Below are 17,624 nucleotides of genomic sequence, written 5' to 3' on the forward strand. Positions count from 1 at the left end.
GGCTGTTCATAGCTTTTCTTATAAGGAGCAAGCATCTTTTAATTTCATGGCTGCAATCACCATCTGCAGTGATTCTGGAGCACTGAATAACTGTTTTCTGTCACTGTTCCCATTGTTTCCACATCTATTTGCCATGAAGTGATGGAACCGGACACCATGAATTTAGTTTTCCGAATGTTGAGCTTTAAGCCAACTTTTCCACATTCCTCTTTCACTTTCATCAAGAGGCTTTTTAGTTCTTCTTTGCTTTATGCCATAACAGTGGTGTCATCTGCATATATGAGGTTATTGATATTTCTCCTGGCAATCTTGATTCCAGCTTGTGCTTCATCCAGCCTGGCATTTCACATGATAAACTCTGCATATAAGTTAAATAAGGTGACAATATAGAGCCTTGACGTATTCCTTTCCCAATTTGGAACCAGTCTGTTGTTCCATGTCCAGATCTAACTGTTGCTTCTTGACCTGCATACAGATTTCTCAGGAGGCAGGTCAGGTGGTCTGGTATTCCCATCTCTTTCAGAATTTCCACAGTTTGTCGTGATCCACAAAGCCAAAGGCTTTGGCATAGTCAGTAAAGCAAAAGTAGATTTTTTCTGGAACTGTCTTGCTTTTTTGATGATCCATGGATGTTGCCAATTTGATCTCTGGTTCCTCTGGCTTTTCTAAATCCAGCTTGAACATCTGGAAGTTTATGGTTCACATACTGTTGAAGCCTGGCTTGGAGAATTTTGAGCATTAACTTTGCTAGCGGGTGAGATGAGTGCAATTGTGCAGTACTTTGAGCATTCTTTGGCATTGCCTTTCGTTGGGACTGGAATGAAAACTGACCTTTTCCAGTCCTGTGGCCACTGCTGAGTTTTCCAAATTTGCTGGCATATTGAGTGCGGCACTTTCACAGCATCATCTTTTAGGACTTGAAATAGCTCAAGTGGAATTCTATCAGTTGAGTGGAACAAAGCTCCACTAGCTTTGTTCGTAGTGATGCTTCCTAAGGCCCATTTGACTTTGCATTCCAGGATGTCTGGCTCTAGGTGAGTGATCACACCATCACTCACCTAGATGAGTGTAAGAGTTTTTGTATAAGCAAGAAGAAGTCTTTTAAGATAAACAGAAGCACTTGCTATAAGGAGAAGGCTACAAAGTCTTACACTTACCCTTATACAAGAAAACCAGCTCAAAGAAATAATAAAAAGTACAGAACTTTACCTTTCCTAACTAAAAAAGTCATTCAGTCCTCATCATGCCACACAGTAAACCTAGCATACTGTAAAATGAATTTTTGCAGTAATATATAAATAAACAAGTTTTTAAATAAAAATGCTGTTAAAATTAGGCTAAATAGTTCTATTGGTCAATGCTACAATGCAGTGGACTGGACTGTGGAAACATCTTTTTAAAAGTTACTATTTTTCCTGAATATCCATCAGTAAGAGATTGGTTAGATAAAGTATGGTACACCCAAACAACAAAGTACTAGGCTATTATATAAAAGAATGAAAAAGATTCCTTTGTGCTTCTGAGGAACAATCACTAAGATACACTGTTCAGTGAAAAAAGCCAGGTGCAGAGAAGATGAAAGAAATATAAAAAAAAATTAGAAAATAAGTAGGACTATGTATATATGTATCTTTGCCCCCTTACCCCCTCACTCCCTCCAAAAAACAACATCAAAGGACGAAAATGCAAGGTGAGGTCAGGAATGGAATTTATAGTTCCTGACTTTACTGTGGTTTTATAGTTTTGATTTGGGATAAAGAAAATATTTAATAGTAAAACAAAATTAGATTAAAGATATTGAATACTGTAATTCTTATTTTGAACTAAACACACACACACACATTATAGATAAAGCCATGAGTAATCATGCTAATGCTATTAAAAATCAAGATTTTCAGCATAAGATACAAATATAAAATTGAGGAAATTAAATAAAAACCCTGTATTATTTAGTTGAAGTTGAAATCACTACCAAAAATTCAGAATGTGTTTTTTGTCTTTCAAAAATACGTATTTCTAAGCACTTTCCCCTGAAAGCTTCATTGGCTAATTCTACCAAATATTTAAGGAAGAAATAATTCCATTTCCAAACAAACTTTTCCCAAAACCTAAAGAGATTACTTTCCAATTATGATTACTTGGAGTAATTACTTTCCAGTTACTTTCCACCATTACCCTTATATCCAAGCCAGATAATATTTGGGCATTTCTTATAATATCCACATATTAAAAAAATTACAGATCAGTATACCCAATAATAAAAATTAGAGGACCTACACTAGTGGACTTTAACCTTTCATGTAGGCCTCCAGTAATTTAGACATTGTGATAGTGACATAAAGATAGACAAACAGACCAATGGAATAGAGTCCAGAATCAGACCCACTCAGCCATGTAGAACTGATTTTTGGGAAAGAAACAATAGTAAAGTCTAACTATACACTATTTACAAAATACATACCTAAACCTAAGGATGCAAAAACCTTGAAGTTAAAAGGATGGGGGAAAATATACCGTATAATACTAATCAAAAGAAATCTCGAGGGCTGAGAGGAGCTACTCCACATTCAAGGTCAGGAGGGGCGGCCGTGAGGAGATACCACTTGTCCAAGGTAAGGAGCAGCGGCTGCGCTTTGCTGGAGCAGCCGTGAAGAGATAACCAATGCCCAAGGTAAGAGAAACCCAAGTATGACAGTAGGTGTCGCAAGAGGGCATCAGAGGGCAGACACACTGAAACCATACTCACAGAAAACTAGTCAATCTAATCACACTAGGACCACAGCCTTGTCTAACTCAATGAAACTAAGCCATGCCCGTGGAGCAACCCAAGACGGGTGGGTCATGGTGGAGAGATCTGACAGAATGTGGTCCACTGGAGAAGGGAGTGGCAAACCACTTCAGTACTCTTGCCTTGAGAACCCCATGAACAGTATGAAAAGGCAAAATGATAGGATACTGAAAGAGGAACTCCCCAGGTCAGTAGGGGCCCAATATGCTACTGGAGATCAGTGGAGAAATAACTCCAGAAAGAATGAAGGGATGGAGCCAAAGCAAAAACAATACCCAGTTGTGGATGTGACTGGTGGTAGAAGCAAGGTCTGATGCTGTAAAGAGCAATATTGCATAGGAACCTGGAATGTCAGGTCCACGTATCAAGGCAAATTGGAAGTGGTCAAACAGGAGATGGCAAGAGTGAACGTCGACATTCTACGAATCAGTGAACTCAAATGGACTGGAATGGGTGAATTTAACTCAGATGACCAATATATATCTACGACTGCGAGCAGGAATCCCTCAGAAGAAATGGAGTAGCCATCATGGTCAACAAAAGAGTCCGAAATGCAGTACTTGGATGCAATCTCAAAAACGACAGAAAGATCTCTGTTCGTTTCCAAGGCAAACCATTTAATATCACAGTAATCCAAGTCTATGCCCAAACCAGTAACACTGAAGAAGCTGAAGTTGAATGGTTCTATGAAGACCTTCAAGACCTTTTAGAACTAACACCCAAAAAATATGTCCTTTTCATTATAGGGGACTGGAATGCAAAAGTAGGAAGTCAAGAAACACCTGGAGAAACAGGCAAATTTGGCCTTGGAATACGGAATGAAGCAGGGCAAAGACTAATAGAGTTTTGCCAAGAGAATGCACTGGTCATAGCAAACACCCTCTTCCAACAACACAAGAAAAGACTCTACACATGGACATCACCAGATGGTCAACACCAAAATCAGATTGATTATATTCTTTGCAGCCAAAGATGGAGAAGCTCTATACACTCAGCGAATATAAGACCGGGAGCTGACTGTGGCTCAGATCATGAACTCCTTATTGCCAAATTCAGACTGAAATTGAAGAAAGTAGGGAAAACCACTAGACCATTCAGGTATGACCTAAATCAAATCCCTTATGATTATACAGTGCAAGTGAGAAATAGATTTAAGGGCCTAGATCTGATAGACAGAGTGCCTGATGAACTATGAACGGAGGTTCGTGACATTGTACAGGAGACAGGGATCAAGACCATCCCCATGGAAAAGAAATGCAAAAAAGCAAAATGGCTGTCCGGGGAGGCCTTACAAATAGCTGTGAAAAGAAGAAAAGTGAAAAGCAAAGGAGAAAAGGAAAGATTTAAGCATCTGAATGCAGAGTTCCAAAGAATAGCAAGGAGAGATAAGAAAGCCTTCCTCAGCAATCAGTGCAAAGAAATAGAGGAAAACAACAGAATGGGAAAGACCAGAGATCTCTTCAAGAAAATTAGAGATACCAAGGGAACATTTCATGTAAAGATGGGCTCGATAAAGGACAGAAATGGTATGGACCTAACAGAAGCAGAAGATATTAAGAAGAGGTGGCAAGAATACACAGAAGAACTGTACACAAAAGATCTTCATGACCAAGATAATCATGATGGTGATCACTCACCTAGAGCCAAACATCCTGGAATGTGAAGTTAAGTGGGCCTTAGAAAGCATCACTATGAACAAAGCTAGTGGAAGTGATGGAATTCCAGTTGAGCTATTCCAAATCCTGAAAGATGATGCTGTGAAAGTGCTGCACTCAATATGCCAGCAAATTTGGAAAATTCAGCAATGGCCACAGGACTGGAAAAGGTCAGTTTTCATCCCAATCCCAAAGAAAGGCAATGCCAAAGAATGCTCAAACTACCACACAATTGCATTCATCTCACATGCTAGTAAAGTAATGCTCAAAATTCTTCAAGCCAGGCTTCAGGAATATGTGAACCGTGAATTTCCAGATGTTCAAGCTTGTTTTAGAAAAGGCAGAGGAACCAGAGATCAAATTGCCAACATCCGCTGGATCATCGAAAAAGCAAGAGAGTTCCAGAAAAACATCTATTTCTGCTTTACTGACTATGCCAAAGCCTTTGACTGTGTGGATCACAAGAAACTGTGGAAAATTCTGAAAGAGATGGGAATACCAGACCACCTGACCTGTCTCTTGAGAAACCTATATGCAGGTCAGGAAGCAACAGTTAGAACTGGACATGGAACAACAGACTGGTTCCAAATAGGAAAAGGAGTATGTCAAAGCTGTATATTGTCCCCCTACTTATTTAACTTATATGCAGAGTACATCATGAGAAACGGTGGGCTGGAAGAAGCACAAGCTGGAATTAAGATTGCTGGGAGAAATATCAATAACCTCAGATATGCAAATGACACCACCGTTATGGCAGAAAGCAAAGAAGAACTAAAGAGCCTCTTTTGAAAGTAAAAGAAGAGAGTGAAAAAGTTGGCTTAAAGCTCAAGATTCAGAAAACGAAGATCACGGCATCTGGTCCCATCACTTCATGGGAAATAGATGGGGAAACAGTGGAAACAGTGTCAGACTTTATTTTTCTGGGCTCCAAAATCACTGCAGATGGCAACTGCAGCCATGAAATTAAAAGGCGCTTACTCCTTGGAAGGACAGTTATGACCATTCTAGACAGCATATTAAAAAGAGACATTACTTTGCCAACAAGGTCCGTCTAGTCAAGGCTATGGTTTTTCCAGTAGTCATGTATATGGATGTGAGAGTTGGACTATAAAGAAAGCTGAGTGCTGAAGAATTGATGCTTTTGAATGTGGTGCTGGAGAAGATTCTTGCGAGTCCCTTGGACTGTGAGCCAATCCACCAGTCCATCCTAAAGGAGATCAATCCTGGGTGTTCATTGGAAGGACTGATGTTGAAGCTGAAACTCCAATACTTAGGCCACCTGACGCAAAGAGCTGACTCATTTGAAAAGACCCTGGTGCTGGGAAAGATTGAAGGCATGAGGAGAAGGGGATGACAGAGGATGAGATGGTTGGATGGCATCACCAACTCATTGGACATGGGTTTGGGTGGACTCCAGGAGTTGGTGATGGACAGTGAGGCCTGGCGTGCTGCAGTCCATGGGTTCGTAAAGAGTCAGACAAACTCAGCGACTGAACTGAAATGAACTGAACTGCATGAATCACAGAAAAAGTCTCAACAGCTTTCAAATGATTCAACTCATAATGAGAATAAAGTAACTTCTATATGCCATGGATTAAAGATGAAATTACAAAGGGAAACTGGAAAATATTTTGAAATGAATGATAATGAAAATACATATCAGAGCTTGCAGCATGCAGCCTAGGCAATACTTAGAATGGAAATATAACACTAAAATGGGTATGTTGGGGGAAATTCTACCAAACATTTAAGGACACGATAATGATATTTATACAACCATTCCAGAGAAAAAACAAAAAAAAGGGGACATTTCCCAAGTAATTTTACGAAATAAATTAATCATATTCATAATATATAAAAAGCAGTAACAAAAGGACCATCAAAAAAGATAAGTGGGCTAAGATATCAATTTATGAAAGAAACCTTTCATAAAGAATGACCAGTAAAAATATGACCAATAAAAATATGCTGAGTTGTAAACAAGAAGTAACAAATTAAAACTATCAGAGAATACATTTTGACCATCCTATCAGCAAAATCGCAATAACAAAAATTTTTTTAATCAATAATATCAGGTCCTAGGAAGGGAAAATATATCCTACAATGTTCAATTTAGGTGCATATTCAATGTTAAACCTAATGTGCCAAGAAATTAAATCCCCAAAGGACTTGGCAGAAAGGATATGAGATAGATTCAGAAAGAAATGAACTAGTCTAATACAAAACATCCATTTTCTATTTGTGGCCTAAGGATCATTATGAAAATGGATAGCAAGAGGCACTGCTTGAGACAATATAATGCTTTCAACTTCCTTAACTTGGTGAATTAGTGGGCATAATGGGAAAAGAGTGTTCTGATAGCAAATACGGATATACTAGAAGTAAAATAAATAAGGCTAGAGATGGACTCCAGAGAGTATTAAGTGCTAAATTAATGGAATTTGAATTTTATCCTGCTTGTGATAAGCAGTCACTGAGCAGCAGAGCTGGCTTTGAAAATATTCACCTGACAGCGTAGAGCACCAGGAAGACCAGTAAGGAAGCCGCTACAGCAAACCCCGCAGAAATAAGAGTCTGTTTACCAACTTACACAGTACAACCTTTAGCCTGCCTTAAAATCCTAGTTACAGATTTTAAAAAAAGATTAAATAGCACTTAAAGACTATTAGAGGGATAGATACTTGCTTAATTCTCAAACAACATCATGGCAGCAGGTATACAACATAATGAGGTAGCGTTTAATTACTAAGAAGTAATAACCTTAAAATTGCATTGATCAATAATCTCAGACATAAAGGTGACTTTTTACACGTTTTGGTCAAAAGTGACTTTACGTTAATTACAAGGTGACATTTGACAGTACCATGAAGAATGACTTAAGGGGTATAATAAATGGAGGGTTTTTAAAAAAATTATTATTAACTGGATGGATCAAATGTTAAAATGGATGGCAAAGGAATTATAAACTTAAGAAGGTTAACAGCTTGCTGATTGGAAAATTAGCACATACTTCTGCTTCAATGGTCACTTACTGCTCCTTGATGTGTTCTGCCTGCCAGCCTGCCATCCTCATGCCCAGCAAGGTTCCAAAAAGGGAAGTGCCCCTTGCTCTGGTCTAAGCAATGTCCCTGCCTGCTATGATTATCCATGTCAGAGAGTAAAAGAGGCAGATGGTTTCAATAGAAAGGTCTTACTGTTCTGGTTCCAGGATAAGGAGCACTGCTACCTGTGTGTTTTTCTATGCCCAAACTACACCCTCCCACAACGTGGTAAAAAAACAAACAAACAACAACAAAAAACCACAACAATAAAATAAAACCCTAAATGTAAAAATCAGAAACAAAGCCTATAAGCTTACTCGGGATTCGGACTAAACCTGCTCATACAAGTTGTATTTTATGCACATGAATTCTTCACTGTATATCTTTTTTTCAGAACTGAAACACAGTTGACATATGACATGTTGACTTGATTCATTTCTATACTACAATATTACAGCATGATCCTCCTCACTATAGTGTTAGCTAGTATTCCTAAATTTACATAATTATGATTCCTTTTTTGTGATGGGAATAATTAAGATCCCGTCTCTTAGCAAGTTTGATGTTAATACAATATTGTTGTCTGTAATTATTTTCCTATTCTTAACGTCTCACTTGTTTATAGCTCTTTTAAAAACTTCTCAATTTCTTATGTGGAAAGTTCAAGTTGCACTGGAAGGCGGGAGAAAGTGCTGCCTACTTCAAGAGCAATTACAAAGTACTTTCCTAAAAGTGCTAGTGGGAATCTGAATGTTCTGCACTGACCAGCAAATAATACATTCAACAAGACTCTCTCTTGCTTGGAGAAGGAAATGGCAACCCACTCCACTATTCTTGCTTGGAGAATCCCATGGGTAGAGGAGCCTGGTGAGCTATAGTCCATGGGGTAGCAGAGTCGGACACGACTAAGCTACTGACCCATCTCTTGCTCAGTGCCATACAGCCTATAGCCACTGGAGGTCAGCAGAGAACCTGGTCCCACCAGGGGCAGATGAATGATCTTCCTTCATCTTAAGGCAGCATGACCACCAGGGAAAGTGATTAATTTTATCCCCAATCTCCCCAAACAATGTTGAATAGGATGAGACCAAGTGATATCATGATCTGTAATTGAAGTAAAGGCAAGTTTTAATCACGTATGTACAAATTTTGGAAGACAAACAATTACAAACAAGGATATGAGAACATTCTGTAATCCAGCTACCACTGGGGAAAATCACTATTAACATTTTGGTTATATATTGCTGCATTTGAATAACAGTTGCTTAACTAGCAGTGACATGTTTCAATTGAGAAAAAAAAAAAAAAACAACTCTGAGGTTAGTCAAACAGTAAAGTGCCAGCATCAGTACTTACAGAACTGGGTATTAACAGATTGGAAGAAAATCCTAGAAACACTCAAAATGGCACAGAAGTCGACATTGTGTGGAAAACACAAGAATCAATGACAGAATTGGAAAGTGACTGCACAGGAGTCAGATTCTGAATGTGAAACTGGTTCAGGATTACTTGAATAAATTTGTTTCCCTTTTTAGGTACATAAATAAACGATGTGAAAAATCTGTAATTCTAAAATAGCTCTTAGGATAGACATAAAAATCCTAAGTGATAAGAAAAGACTGTGCTATAGTTCTATTTTTGTTTTTTTTTTTCAGTTACAGATAGAAGAGTAGCAGAAGTGTGTTTTATAATCAGTGACAAGTAAACTTGATAAAATACAGCAAAAAATACATTATCATATTGTTGAGAGGTAATGAGAGAACCTATTTGAAGTATTTAACAAAGTACCTACAAAGGAACAGTTCATAAATGCTGGCTATTATTTATCATCCATCTGTTCAACAACTATAAATAAACACTGGCTGTGTGCTAGGTGTCAATCCAGTGCTAGACATAGAGGGGTAAAAAGATCCTTGCTCTTACAGAGTTCCCATTATTATTGTTGTCATTAATATTACTGCTGCTGCTACTACTATTTCTGTTTTCACACACACGAATCTTTTTTTTTCTAACTTGTATTTACTCATTTGGCTATGCCAGGTCTTAGTTGCAGCCCGGGATCTTCGGTCTTCGTTGCAGCATGTGGAATCTTTAGTTGTGGCATGTGGGATTTAGTTCCCTGACCAGGGATTGAACCCGGGCCCTCTGCATTGGGAGCTCAGAGTCCTAGCAACTGGACGACCAGGCAAGTCCCCAGACTAGAAGCCTAAATGAAATTCTTAAAACTCTTCATATATAATACAGGGTAACAAAAAGATGTACCAGTCTGGATTTTCTAAGATCAGTATAAAAGAAATCCTCGAATAAGTCAATAATAAATGTATCTTCACCAGAGATGCAGCAATTCCTTTTACGGGCCCCCAGATGGGAAAATTTAAAAGGCAATTGTCAGATCTGTGACAAATATGAGCCCACTCTCCCAGTCCTCTGCAGGATGAGCGAGGACATAGTGGCCATCACAGGACATAAATGCCCTCTCGGTTGTGGGAAGAGATTGTTTCTCTATCTGTATCTTCCATCTCTCTTTAACTGCCCTGACTTTTCCTTTTTCTTTTCCTCTACTTCTCTTCTACTTAAATACAACAAATGGAGAAGTTAGGGGCTTAGGAGGAGAACTAAATTCTACCACTAGATGAGGGTTTTTCAAGCTACAAGCTTTACACTGGGATTTCAAAAAAATATAGCTAAGCTTAAAGTTGGAAGCTTCCTGATGTCACCCCAGCATCACTCTGAGTTTAAAATTTTCTAAGTTTCCAGCCTTTTGCAGGAAGACAGTAGAGTGGGGAAGGGAAATCAAAGCTGCTGCATCCAGCTTATATACAGAAACCAAAGGGCTGACGGAGTGAAATTAGCCTTCTGCATCACTCTTGCCTTCTCTCCTCTAGCTCCAGGTTCTCAACCTATTTACCTGAACCTTTCAACCTTCAAATAAAGTCCTAAAAGGGCATACAAAGAGGTGAGATAAAGGTAAGAGAGAAAGCACTCCATGGGATGCTGCTAGGTGGAAAAGACATAGATAGAAAGAAATGTGGGCAGCAGACCTATAGTTATGCGCTGAGATGGGTTTTCCCAATCAACTAGTAAACTGAAGTAGAGGACAACTCCAAACTAAGGACGTGCACCAGGTTCTAAGGAATGAGTACGTGCACTGCCTCCCAAAGGGACTTCTTTGAGAATACTCACTTGGCATGTTTTATGAAAATTAGTGCCATTACATTTTTATATTATTATATAATTATGTTGCTTGTTTCTTAACTTATTGTTCTCAACTCTTTGTTTCTTAACTCTTGTTCTCAGTTCTTAAGCAGGGCTGATAAAGAAAAAACACCACATTGGCAGAAATTCCCAAATGCAAGACAATATACAAGATTTGTGGCTAAGATAAATAGGTAAATTCTGACATGGCACACCTCAATTTAAGCTTGCAAAAATGTTAGGAAGCAATACACAGTCACTAAAGATTTTAAAAATTCAATGCAAGCAAAGCGTGGCTCATTCATTTTGCCACATTAATTTCTTCCAGTAATCTATCTTGAGTTTTATCAAGTCTTTCAGTGTTTATTGATAGGATAAGCTGGCTTTCCCCATTTTAGATATTGATGGGATTTATTCTATTTCCTAACATTAAGCCATTTTTGTGTTACTGGTATAAATTTTTTTTTTTTTGGCCACACAGCACATGTGATCTTGGTTCCCTAACCAGGGACTGAACCTGCACTCTGATTGGAAGTGCAGAGTCTTAACCACTGGAATGCCAGGGAAGTCCACATAAGTTCTACTTGGTAATGGAAGAATGTTCACAAAGGGCACATCAGCCTTCCACTGTACCTGGTGGTAATGCAGAGATAGATGCTACTGTCCAAGAGAAGGCAGCTTATGAGAGAAGGCAGTTCATGACCCACAAAATGCCTTCAACTACCATCCCTGCACACAGGAGGTTTTCACTGAGAAAGAGACAGCCACTAAGAGAACTTGGGCTCAGATTCCAAAAGCCATCAAGGGGCTCTAAGTGTTCCTCGAAATGCCAGTGAGCGTCTATTCAAGGACATCCTTTTTAAATTCAATCATCATGTTGAAAATTACTTATCACAGTGAAAATAAACAGAAATTACAATTAACAGTATCACAGAACACCTGTAGAGTGCACACTTCAAGCTGCTTTTACACATATTTTCTCAAAAAGTCTAAATCAACAAGGCTCTCCTCTCTCTTTTCTAAACTAGACAAATTATAGGTTCAGTGACTTTTTATAACAGCTTTCTATCTTGAAATTTTTCAAGCTTATAGAAAAGATGAGAAAGTAATATAGTGAGTACCTGTACGCCCTCACCTGGATTTAACATTTAACCACACCCACCCCTCCTCATCCCTACACACACTTTCTATGGTGGCTCCTGAATCAAGTTCAGTGGTTTTTTTTTTTAAAAGATGTCCAACTATATATGACTTAGTAGGTAGCAGGGCACTGGTACCAGAACAAAGGCTTCTACCTTAGTAGAGGGTTGGGCCACACAGTACAGAAACAATAATAGAAACAATATCATATGTAAGTAAATACATTTTTACGTATACACTGACCCAGTATAGATAATTTAAACAGACTATTGCATTATTCACACCAAACATTTTAAGTCATTTTAATATAGGAACTGGGTGAATTTTCAGTTTCTTTGAGAAACCTCAATTTAAATTACTTTACCTTGATTTCCAAAATCATAGTTACCTGATAAAAGCTGTATACTCTTGGGGACAGTCTGGCTCCCTCCATGTACCATGTAACCTCAATAAATCACTCACTGTCTCTAATCTCTGAGTCTTTCAGTGTCTTTATCTATAAAGCAATAATATACTCCAGCTCTCTGAAGTCCAACGTCCATTACCACCTCAGAAACTTCACATTTACTGCTCCTCCTGTCTGAAACACTCTTCTTCCCTTAAAAAATCCTACTTTTCCTTATTCTCCAAGGGGACCTCTGTATACCCTTAGACTAAGTTGGACTTATTATCTCATAGTACCTAAAACCCTTCCCTTCAAAACAGTTATCCTGATGAGCAAATGTGTGTGTATTGCCCTTGCCTTTCTGGGTTTATCTGGCTCATTGCTGTAAACCTCCCACACTGCACTACAAAGAGCAGGCGTATAAAAAAAAAATGCTGAGTAAGTAAATAACACTATCTAACTAAAGGGGCTGTGGTGAAGATAACTGAAATAATACACGCAAAAGCATGTATTATTAGTAGGTTTTTCCCAACAATCTGACTAGAATTTTTTCCCAAGAAATAACACTATTATTTTGAATGGAAGTTCTGGGTGACACACTGAGCCAGAAGCAAGACAGACTTAAGTATCAGAAGGTAAGACAGAGTAGGTTGCCACAGTACCAGACAGGTGATTAATAAGAACACCTATGTGGACAGGATGGTATTTTGATTCTGAGGTCACCTTCTGGTTTTGATAGGAAACTTTTTATCAAACTTCTGCCTGACAGAAACGAATCCTAAAGCACCAAGTAGGTGCTTTACAGAAAAACTACTGTAAGGAAGCAAAGCCTGTAAGAAGTAAAACTTTATATTTGCATACAGCATAACTGTCTAAGTAAAAACTCCTAAGGGATCTACATAACACTTATTAGAACTAATAAGTACCAGTATACAAGATCATTATACAAAAATCAATTGTATTTTATATACCAGCAATAAACATAAGAAATTAAAATTTTAGTTTTGACAAATGTACCATGGAAAGGTAAAATAAAATGTCAGTCAACACTAGGATAAACTGGGTTAAGGGGTAGAAGGAAGGTCACTGTATTATCTTCAGAATTTTTCTACAATATATCTCTACATTTGTTCCAAAAATAAAAAGGTTATTTGAAAAGTATCATTTACAACAGCATCAAAAAATAAATGCCTATTGATAAATTTGACAGAGATATGAAAGACATGTAGACTAAAACATTGCTGAAGACTGAAAAATACTGCTAAGAGAAACAGAAAAGACCTAAACAAATGGGAAGATATACAGTGTTCATGGATTAAAAGAGTCAATATCGTCAAAATGACAGTTCTCCACAAAGTGGCCTAAGGGTTCAAAGCCATCCCAGTTAGAACCCCAGCCATCCTCCCGCAACTACACCCTTTGGCTAGAAATTAATAAGCTGATTCTAAAAGTCTTACAGAAATCCAAAGCAACTAGAGTAACCTAACCACTGTGAAAAAAACGACAAGCTTAGAAGATTTAAACCACTTGCTTTGAGACTTACTACAAATCTAAAGTAATCTAGAAAGTGAGGTATTGGTATTAATATAAACAGACAAATATATCCAGTACAGAACAGAGACTAGAAATAGATCCATATATATATGGCCAGATGATTCTGACAAAGATGCAAAATTAGTGAAGATAGGATTGTCTTTTCAACAAATAATGTCAGAACAACTTGGCAACTATTGGTAAAAAAAAAAGGCATTCTAATCCAAACATTGTGCCACATATAAAAATTAAGTCTAAATGCAACACAGACTTAGATGTACACTTCATACATAAAATTTATGAAAGAAACAATAGCAGAAAGTCTTTGTGATCATGGGTGAGGCAAAGATTTCTTAGAGAATTAAAAAGTATAGTCCATTTTTTAAAAGGACAAAATTAGACTCCATCAACATTAAGAGTATATGCCTTTCAGAAGATACTCTCAAACAAAACTTGAGATCTCATACTTCCTAACTTCAAAACTTATTACAAGACTACAATAATTTAAAAAAAAAGTGTGATACTAGCATAAACACAGACATATTGACCAATGGAACACAACAGATTATCCAAAACTAAACCCTCATATATGCTCAAATGATTTTTGACAAGGGTGTCAAGATCATTCAACAGGGAAAAGATAATCTCATCAGCAAATGGTGTTAGAAAAGCTGAATGTCCACCTGCAAAAGAATGAAACTGGATCCTTACCTTGAACCATACACAAAATTAATTCAAAATGGGTAAAAACCTAAACTTACCACCTAAATGATAATACTCTAGAAAGAAAATATAGGAGAAAAGATTCATGACATTGGATTTGCAATAATTTCTTGGATATAACACCAAAGAAATTATTGCAAATCCAAATGTTGGCAGTTCCATGGTCACCTGAGGATGGACAGGAGAGACACTCCACAAAGGAGCATAAGCAAAATTTGGGGGATGACAGATATGTTGATATCTTGACTACGATCATAGCTTCACAACTGTACATATGTCAAAATATTAAATTGTTATAATTTAAGCTTGTGCAGTTTACTATATGTCAATTGTACTTCAATAAATCTTAAAACAAAAAAGGCAAATCCTACCAAAGAATAATCTGCCTAACAGGCATTTTTCTCCAGACTACAGGACTCTTAAGGTCCTTCCAGATGAAAACCTCTGCAATTCAACTAGCATGTGAGGGATTACCCAAAGTACAGCCTATTGTACAATCTCTAAAGACAGAGTGCAAAATATGAACAAATCATTAAAAGGATTTCATGGTGTCACTTAAAAAGGGAAGAATTGGGCTTTCCTGGTGACAAAGTGGATAAGAATCCACCTGCCACTGCAGGGGACACAGGTTTGTTTTCTGGTCTGGGAAGATTCTAAATGCTGTGAAGCGACAAAGCCTGTGAGCTGCAACTACTGAGCCCAAGCTTGTGTGCTGCAAATACTGAAGCCCATGCGCCCTAGAGCCTCCACACTACAACTACTGAGACCCACATGCTGCAACCAGTGAGCCTCCACACTACAACCACTGAGGCCACACGCTGCAACCACTGAGACCCACAAGCTGCAGCCACTGAGCCCACATGCTGCAGCTACTGAAGCCCAGGCACCTACACTGTGCTCAGTAACAGGAACAACTGCAATGAGAAGCCTGCAAACTGCAACAAAGAGTATCCCTCCACTCACTCCAACTAGAGAAAGGCCATGTAAAGCAATGGGGACGCAGCGCAGCCAAAAAAGGGGGAAGAATTACACAGAAGGGAAAAAAATACTTAAGTAAAACACACAATGTCTTAGATATCACTTTCACTAGTAAGAAACTAATTCTATAGACGTCTCTGGTGGATTAAAAAAAAAATCTTAATTATGGTTATTTACTCCCATAAAAAGATTACTAGCAATGATGTTAGATTTATTTATGCTCACTAATCTGTCTCTTTGTGACTCCATGGACTGCCACCTACCCAGGCCCCTCTGGCATGGGATTCTTCAGGCAACAATACTGGAGTGGGTTGCCATTTCCTTTTTCAGGGGATCTTCCTGACCTAGGGATTGAACCTACATAGCCTGTGAAGAAGGCTGAGCACTGAAGAATTGATGCTTTTGAACTGTGGTGTTGGAGAAGACTCTTGAGAATCCCTGGGACTGCAAGGAGATCCAACCAGTCCATTCTGAAGGAGATCAGCCCTGGGATTTCTTTGGAAGGAATGATACTGAAGCTGAAACTCCAGTACTTTGGCCACCTCATGTAAAGAGCTGACTCATTGGAAAAGACTCTGATGCTGGGAGGGATTGGGGGCAGGAGGAGAAGGGGACGACAGAGGATGAGATGGCTGGATGGCATCACTGACTCGATGGACGTGAGTCTGAGTGAACTCCGGGAGTTGGTGATGGACAGGGAGGCCTGGCGTGCTGCGATTCATGGGGTCGCAAAGAGTCGGACAAGACTGAGCAACTGAACTGAACTGAATCTGTTAGAATTAATGATACGTATTGTTAAACAAGTTAATTTTTCTAATAACCGTAAGCTTGAGAGCAGAATTTCAGATCTTATAATCCAAATTCAATCAAAGTAGGGGCTATTGTCTGTTCTAATTAAATACATTAAGAATAGAAAATTTTGAAATGAGAGCCCACACCAAAAACCTCATGTTCTCTGTCAGGGAAAGGTGGGAGGAAAGATCCAAAAAGCAGGGTGGGAATGCAGGCCATGCTTGCACTCACAATCTTTTCTTGCTCCCTTCCTCCTATATAGTTATGAACCTCAGCAGACAGATATGTGGGGCATGGTTTAGGAGATTTTGAAATACTTTGCTGTCAGCTGTTTCTGCCTAGCACAGGGCTTTACCAGAAAATCCCCAAACCATTTGTTGAACTGAATGGAAAATAAGTAAATGGGTCTGGGAAGGCATTTGGTCAGGAGATCGGGATTCGAATTCTGCCCTGACTAGACAGTAAGCTATATGACATTGGTTAAGTCACTTTTTTATTTTCATTTCCTCATCAGCAAAGTGAAAAGTGAGTGTATACAAACATGTGCACGGACACACACACACACAGTCTTGTCAGGTGAAATGTAAAGGATAGGAAATTTGCAGAATAGGAATGTTCTGTAATTCAGGCCAACTTACCAATAACTCAACACAACAAGCTTTTTTTAATGAGCTATCTTTGTCACCCAGAAACACTCAGATGCTTCAGATTCAAAGAATTAGTTTGGTCTCCACTTAGTAACAAAAGAGAGATTTAAAAACAAAGCTAATAGTTCCTGCCTTTGAAGAACTGACATTACAATTGGTGAGACAACCAAGACACAATGAAGCAGAACTACAAAGCGCAGTGACTTGGGCACTATGAGAGAGTTAAATTCAAGGATAATGGAAGCACTCAGGAAGAAACCTCAAAGTAAGCTCACTGGCTCACACTGGAGAAATCTGTCATGTGTACAGAAAATTATAAGGATTTTACAAAGAAAGCACCAGTGAGACAATGAAATCCAAGAGGCTGGGTTCTAAGTAGGACTAACCTAAGTTTCTCAAAATTAATCAGTAACCAGAGCAAATTATACCTCAAAGATAGTTTAAAACATCTTAGTAGAATCTTTTATGTAAGAGAAACCACACAAAAATCTGAGACTGTTTTATTTGAAATGACTACAAATGGTATTTTTGCATGATTCTAAAACTAACAGAAATCGTTTTCTTTCCTAAGCCTATATATCAATTTTATTTATTGATTTTGGTACTTGCTTTGGTAGAAAACCCAATGATTTACTACCTGCATGCTTGCCCTACTATAATGAAAAAAAAGCTTTTTTTTAATCCTTCACACAGGCAAAATGGAAAGTAGTGTTGTAAGTATCCATACATAAGGATTAAATATTAATA

At 38.2% G+C, this 17,624-nt stretch overlaps 1 protein-coding gene across 1 annotated transcript in view; it reads right to left on the reverse strand.

Moving 5' to 3' along the window:
- ERP44 (endoplasmic reticulum protein 44) overlaps positions 1 to 17,624 on the reverse strand; it is a 96,737-nt gene that overhangs the window by 27,734 nt on the left and 51,379 nt on the right. The window lies entirely within an intron of this gene.

This window comes from Bos taurus, chromosome 8, assembly GCF_002263795.3.
Source record: "Bos taurus isolate L1 Dominette 01449 registration number 42190680 breed Hereford chromosome 8, ARS-UCD2.0, whole genome shotgun sequence".
In the NCBI taxonomy this organism is placed as follows: domain Eukaryota; kingdom Metazoa; phylum Chordata; class Mammalia; order Artiodactyla; family Bovidae; genus Bos; species Bos taurus.